Below are 7578 nucleotides of genomic sequence, written 5' to 3'. Positions count from 1 at the left end.
TGAGAGTCAGAGCAGCAGTGGCCATATCTTAGCCTCTGTCTCAGAACAGAGAGATGGCAGTCTGCTCTCCATTGAGCTCTCCTGGCCACTTTAACTCTGTTTCTGTTGGTGCTGCTAAAAACCCCGCAGCATCCTGGGATGTGTGCCCCACAGCCACTATCCCTGCCCTCACTTCCAGGGCTGGTACGTCTTTTTCCTTTGTGCTTCTAACACCGCCAGCTGCACCTGGTTCCCGCACCTGCTTCTGAGCTCCCTGTTTCAGTCTAGTTCAAGTGTGTGCTCCGGAGCTCCGGTTTTCAGTCTGGTCACAGGCACGTTCCCGGGCTTACGGTCTCAGTCTGCTTTCTTGCGTGTGCCAGTCCACGAGTCTGGCCCACTCCCCAGTGCAGGTGGCTAATGCTTCCCAGTACCCAAGCATGTCAGCTCCCTCCGCCTTCTGTTTATCTTCTGATATCTGTGCGCGGATTCATGGCTCCCCACTTTGTACCTCAATACTCGGTGCTGGAGATGTTCATTTGTAGAGATCCAGATGTATCTTCCTATGTCTCAGGCTGATTTTGTGGGTGTTCAGGATGGTCTGGTAGATATCCAGCTTGATTCAGGGGACCTGAACAAAGATCCCCTACTCCCCACCATCTTTTTCCCGATGCCCTAAAGATTCTGATAGCACCCTATCCCCCCCCACCACCACACACAGTTCTAGTGCCCATTATATGCCAGAGATATGGTTTCCTTGTCGCTACCCTCTGTCTGTCTTGTTCAGAATACTGAGTACTTAGCCAAGTATCTGGTACGTATAAAGCATTGATGCATTTGTTGGAGATTGTACAGTAGGGTCTGGAAAAGGGATGTTGTACACAAGAAGAAGGTCCCCTCTAACAAGGAAGCTCAAGGGCAAGGATGAGGTAAGACACTCCCTCAGCTTCCATTGCTGGTAATAATGCGATTGCCAACAGTAAGAAAGGCCCAGAAGTGGGCAGCATTCTGTGGAGCACACATTCAGCTGGGCTGCTCTGTGTCCAGCCCTGATTTGGTGTCTATAGGATCCATCCCAGGAGTAGGAGACCAAATCAAATCCTTAATCACATTGTTAGAACAATGCGACCATATCCAGCTGGGCATTAGGGAAGGGTAAAGCTTTTTTGTTTGTTTGTGTTTTTAAATCCTACTCAACTGCAGGTCAGAGTTTGGAAATGACTTTGTCAAGGCAGCCATCCTAGGAATAGGCAGGACCAGGCAGGAAACAAGACATGGTCTAAAATGAGGCTGGACATGTGGAGAATATAGCCTGGCCCCAACCCTGGAAAACCCAGGCACAGTGGGGCTTTGGCCACCTGAAGTTATTCAATTAGACCAAATTAGGAACCAGGAATCACCATGCATGAGCAAAGCGGATGGACAAAGGAAGAGCATTGCCGCCAGGGCTCATCATGGCAAGTTCTTACTTCTAGTGGAGACTTTCAATGTCACTTCATCAAGTCTCTTCTTTAGAGTCAAGCCTGCAAACTTTTGATATAGATGGAAAGCAAAAGAATTCATAGCAGAGGTTCTCAGCTATACCTAAAAACCAGTGGGAGCTCTGGTTAAAAATGCAGACTCTTGATGTCACCCCCAGGATTACAAGCACCCTAGGAAATTCTGCCGCAGGTGGTATGCAAAGCACATTCTGATAAGGGCAATAATTATTGGGATGAGGGCATGGATATGTGCTTGACCCCATGTGAGAATGCCATTGACTTTGACACGAACTCCTTACAGGTAGTCTCTTGACCTTGGAGAAAATCCCTTTTGTTTTGAGCACCTTAAGCACTTCTTTTATGGAAGAGGAGATTATAAGGGATCTGCATTACTTTGTATTAAAAAAAAATTGGAAACTAATCTTGTTTTGCTTCAGGATGAAATGAAGAGTAGTAATTGGACCTTTTATTTTCTTTGTCCTGATTGTTCATTTTTGTAAGAAAGTGAATACCAAGCAAAATACAAATGGATGTAGAAAATTTTGCCTAACTCAGCAGTGTCTTCAAAAGCAAAAACAGCTCTAGAAACAGAAAAATCCCCAAGGATACACACCATGCCTGCTTTGAGCAATTGGGTCAACATGTAACCACCACTCAACCTCACTCCCTCCACACACCCAGGTAACACAGGTCATACATTACAAAGCTCAGTGAGAGCAAGCTTTTATTTTACCCAACCTCTTCTTTCACACCTTTTTTTCTTTTAAACAGCTTTATTGAGATATAATTTATATACCAAACAATTCACCTATTCAGTGGTTTTTGGAATATTATGTTATGAACTTTAAAAATTGTGGTAAATATATATGTAAAATAAAAATTGCTATTTTAACTATTTTTAAGTGTACGATTCAGTGAGTGGCATTAAGTACATTCACAATGTTGTACAACCATAACCACTATCTATTTCCAAAACATTTTCATTACCCAGAACAGTAACCCAATGACCATTAAACATTAACTCCCTCTCTCCTCTCCCCACAATCCCTGTCAACCACCATTCTATTTACTATTTTTATGAATTTGCCAGTCCTGAGTACCTCATATAAGTTGAATCATATAATATTTGTCTTTTTGTGTCTGCATTATTTCACTTGGCATATTTTCAAGGTTTATTCCTAGTGTAGCAAGTATCTGAAGTTCATTCCTTATTATGGCTGAATAATATACTATTGTTTATACTACAGTTTATTGATTCATCTGTAATGGGCACTTGGGCTTTTTCCACCTCTTAGTAATAGTGAAAATGCTGCTATGAACATTCATGTACAACCTTCTGCCTGAGTTCCCATTTTCAGTTCTTTTAGGTATATACCTAGGAGTGGATTTGCTGGATGATGTGGTAAGTCTATGTTTAACTTTTGAGGAACCACCAAACTGTTTTCCATAGTGGCTGCACCATTTTACGTTCACACTAGCAAGGTACAAAGGCTCCAAATTTCCATATCCCCCCCCCCAAAATTGTAAGCATTCTAATGTGTGTGAACTGGTATCTCTTTGTGGTTTTGATTTGCATTTCCTTAATGACTGGTGATGTTGAACATCTTTTCATGTACTTATTGAGCATTTGCACATCATCTTTGGAGAAATCTCTATTCAAGTTTTTTGCTCATTTTTGAATTGGGTAGTTTGTCTTTTGTTGTTGAGTCATAGGGGATCTTTATATGGTCTATATATTAAGCCTTTATTAGATACTTGATTTCCAAATATGTACTCCCATTTAGTAGATTGTCTTTTCATTTTTTGATAATGTCTGTTGTTGCATTTAAAATCTGTACATGTCAGCCAGTAGCTCAGTAGATTCTTTATCATGTGAGCCATCGCAGAGTAACTATGAAAGGAAATAGAGGATCATTGAGATTTGGCTATTTACGAAATTACTGATGAGTTTTACAAACTCCTTTATGGACAAAATGTCTTGGAAGAACTGTTTACATTTCTTACCAGCCTACTACTCTGATGAGAGTGTTTCAACATCAGAATACAAAGTGCTTTTCTTCCATGTCCCAAATCTGATTCTCAGCCTTCACTCTAGGGGGTTCCCAAGCTAGCCTCATGGGGGCCCCATGATAAAGGAAGACAGCTTTTGATGCTTTAAAATGATAATTTTAAAAGAAAAAAATGCCTTTAATGCTTGTATTGTTTTTTCCTGCTTTTTTGCACTTAGACACTCCCTCCCAACTTGCTTTTGTCTTCAGATTTAATGCTTGATGTTAAATCTAGTATTTTTTTTCTTCTTAATTTTCTCTCCCTTTCTTCTCCCCCCCCAACTGGAATGTCCAATAAAGCTTATAAAAGTGATATTGTTTAAAAATATATATTCTCACCCAGAGAACTCTGGAAGGCAGCTGTGCTCATCACTATACCACCAACACGTCAGCCAGAGAACTCTGAAGAGAAATCATTTTCAGGTGACTTCTGGGATTTAATAACAAAAAAAAGTTTGTAAACCACATTAATTGTTTTAATTCACACTGGGAAAAACTTCAATGACCCTACACCATACTGATAATATTGTAATAATGCAGTATATTTACTCTATGGGACAATTTCTATATTGTATCTTCAAATATATCTTAGGTATTTTCACAACATGTAGGAGACAAAAGGACAACATTCACATGTTGTAACTGCAGAAAATAAATCATTGTGGCTAATTTGCTTTGCAGGGGTCATATAGCCAACTGGCCCAGCAATAAACATGAAACTTGGGATTTAGAACACCTCATCTTGTAATCATGCCCCACCCCAACTTATTAAAGTAATTAGGATACAAGCAGACCTTCAAGATGGGAACAGAATCCTCCTATCTTGGCTAACATCGAAATTGACTTCATCCTGAAGTCATCAGCCGGGGGACAGGGTGGGGGCGGAGGAATGTGGGTGGAAGTTATGGCTGGGTTATGATGACTGTCTTAAGATTTTCTACCTCTCAAGGAAGGTACCAAGATTGTTCTCTGACAAATAAGATGCTCTAAGCCCCTTGAGCTCTTCAGCAGGCACTATGAACTGTCCACCTTTTCAACACTCCCACTGCATTCCTCTTATTTAATATGTGTAATAACACAGAAGCACTGCTAAAACCTTTACCCACTCATTCCTGATTTCTCAGGCAGATCTGAATAGTGATTCTGAAAGACAAAAGGAGAGCAGGAAAAAATATGTGACATCATAAAACTGGTATCCTGAAGAGAAGTGAAACCTGATATCCTGAGCCTGACAATCTTCCAGTCATCTGTTAGCATCAACCTCTGCATTGTTTTTCAACCTTTTGGACCATGATCTATAGTAAGAAATATATTTTATATTGTGACCCACCACACACACACACACACATACATGCACACACATGAACACACAACCATCTGGACAAAAAATATATAAAGCAGTGGATTGCAGCATGTCATGCATTCTGATAGTTTAACTATGCTTTATTCTGATTATTGAGAAAATTCTGATTGTAACCCTCAGAATTTATTTCAAAGCCTACTCCTGGACTACAGCAGTTTAGAAATCACTAGGCTACCCTCACAAGACAGTGAATAGGAGTGCTCCTCTCTTCCTGTTAAAATCTTCAGTTTCCCTTTTGGGCTATTTCTTGGAAAGTCTTTTGACTTCCTGGATTTTTACATCATTTCTGATAACCTACAGATCAGATGTAGAGTCCACTCACACATGTGTTCTGTCAAGTTTCCCCAATCGCTTTAGCTCAGGATACAAAGATTTTGCAAGCCCAGGTGACCAACAGTGTTGGAGCAGGTGCAGAAAGCTCATTTGAACGTCTGTCTTCCATTGCCAATGGCACTGTGGTGGCTTGGCTTGAGCTGGCCATGGACCTTTTCATTCTGGAGCTTGCATACATTTTATTTTTTATTTTCATTTTTTTACAGAGGTATAATTAATGTATAACATCATATTACTTTCAGGTACATGATTCAATATTTGTATATATTATGAAACAATCACCACAAGTCTAGTTAACATCCATCATCATACATAGTTACAAAATTTTCTTTCTTGTGATGAGAACTTTTTAGATCTATTATCTTAGCAACTTTCAAATATACAACACAGTATTATTAACTATAGTCACCATGATGTAATTACATCCTCAGGACTCATTTATTTTATAACTAGAAGTTTGTACCTTTTGACCCCTTTGCCCATAATGCCTACAGCCCACCACCTACCTCTGGCAACCACCAATCCGTTCTCTTTATTTATGAGTTTTTTTCATTCTACATATAAATATGATAATAAAACAGTGGACATCCTTGTCTTATCCTGATCTCAGAGAAAAAAACTCAGTTTTTCACCATTCTGATGTCAGCTGTGAGCTTTATTATTTTGAGATACATTATTCTATACTCACTTTGTGGAGAGTTTTTATCATAAATAAATGTTGAATTTTGTCAAGTGCTTTTTCATCGTCTATTGAAATAATCATAATATTTTTATGCTTCATTTTGTTAACGTGTTATGCCACATTGATTTGTGGATGTTGAGCCATCCTTGCATCCCTATAATAAATGCTATTAATTGTGGTGTATGATCCTTTTAATGTATTGTTGAATTTGATTTGCTAATATTTTGTTAAGGATTTTTGCATTTATGTTCATCAGGCATACTGGCCTGGGATTTTTTTATTCTTGTGGCATCCTTGAATGGTTTTTGTATCAGGGTAATGCTGGCCTTATAAATTTCCTCTTCTACTTTCTTTGGAAGAGTTTGAGAAGTATTGGTATTAATTTTTCTTTGAATGTTTGGACTTTTGTTTGTAGAGAGATTTTTGATTACTGACTCAGTCTCCTTACTAATAATCAGTCCGTTGAGTTTTCTATTTCTTCATGATTCAGTCTTGGTAGGTTGTATATTTCTAAGGATTTATCCATTTCTTTTAGATTGTGAAATTTGTTGGTGCATAAATATTCCTAGTACTCTCTTATGTTCCCTTGTATTTCTGTGGTATCAGTTGTAACATCTCTTCTTTTATTTCTGATTTTATTTGTTTTTGTTTTTTTTCATGAGTCTAACTGATTTTGCTTATGTTTTCAAAGAAAACGCTCTTAGTTTCATTGATCTTTTCTGTTGTTTTTTAAGTCTCTATATCATTTATTTATGCTCTGATGTTTGCTATTTCCTTCTTTTTATTAACTTTGGGCTTCATTCGTTCTTTTCTAGTTCCTTGAGGTGTAAAGTTTGTTTATTTGATATTTTTCTTCTTTTTTTAAAAAAAATTATTTATTTTAGAGAGAGGGAGAGACAAGAAACAGCAGAGGGAGAGGGAGAGAGAATCTCAAGCAGACTTGGCACTGAGCATGGAGCCTGATGTCAGGCTCAATCTCACAACTCTGAGACCATGAACTGAGCTGAAATCAAGAGTTGGATGCTTAACTGACTGAGCCACCCAGGTACCCCATAATTTTTAACAGCTCAGAGTAGTTGAGGGTGTGCCAAGATCCCCAAAGGGCAAGAGCTCAGTTAGCACCTAGATTTAAGCTGATTGGAAGCCAGAGTCTCAGGAAGCGTTTCTAAAGCATGCAAATTTATATAGAGTCTGTGGGACCACAGAAGTAAGCCCTACTGACTACCAGAGCCAGATGATCTGGAGATAGCCCCTGGGTAGCAGTTGCAAAAATTGGGGCTCCAGGAATATAAAGGCTCCTTTTTGGGAGATACTGATGAGCTGTGATGAGGCAGAGAAAGAGCACAAAGATGGCATTTACTGGCCTATATTCTTTGAGATCTTATAAATGTGTGCTGAAGCTCAAGCCTTCCCCTCAGGCTGAAGCTCTAGGACAAACAAAGAGGACTTTCACAGAAAGGCTAGGTAGTGCCCTGGGGTAGCAACCTGCCAAGAGGTGTCTCTTCAATTGTTACAATCCTGTGTGACTCATGAGCACAGCCCCCTGGCCACCAAAGCCAGGCAATCAGAGTGTGTTCCCCAGGTGGCAGACACAGAAACTGGAGCAGCAGATGCATGTAATCACTCCCTACTGAGAAGTATTGATAGTGCTCATCTTCCAAGGTCTCTGGAAAGGATTGCACTCCTTAGATGTGT

The sequence above is a fragment of the Ailuropoda melanoleuca genome, chromosome 7 (assembly GCF_002007445.2).
Source record: "Ailuropoda melanoleuca isolate Jingjing chromosome 7, ASM200744v2, whole genome shotgun sequence".
Lineage (NCBI taxonomy): Eukaryota > Metazoa > Chordata > Mammalia > Carnivora > Ursidae > Ailuropoda > Ailuropoda melanoleuca.
This window is presented reverse-complemented; position numbering follows the sequence as displayed.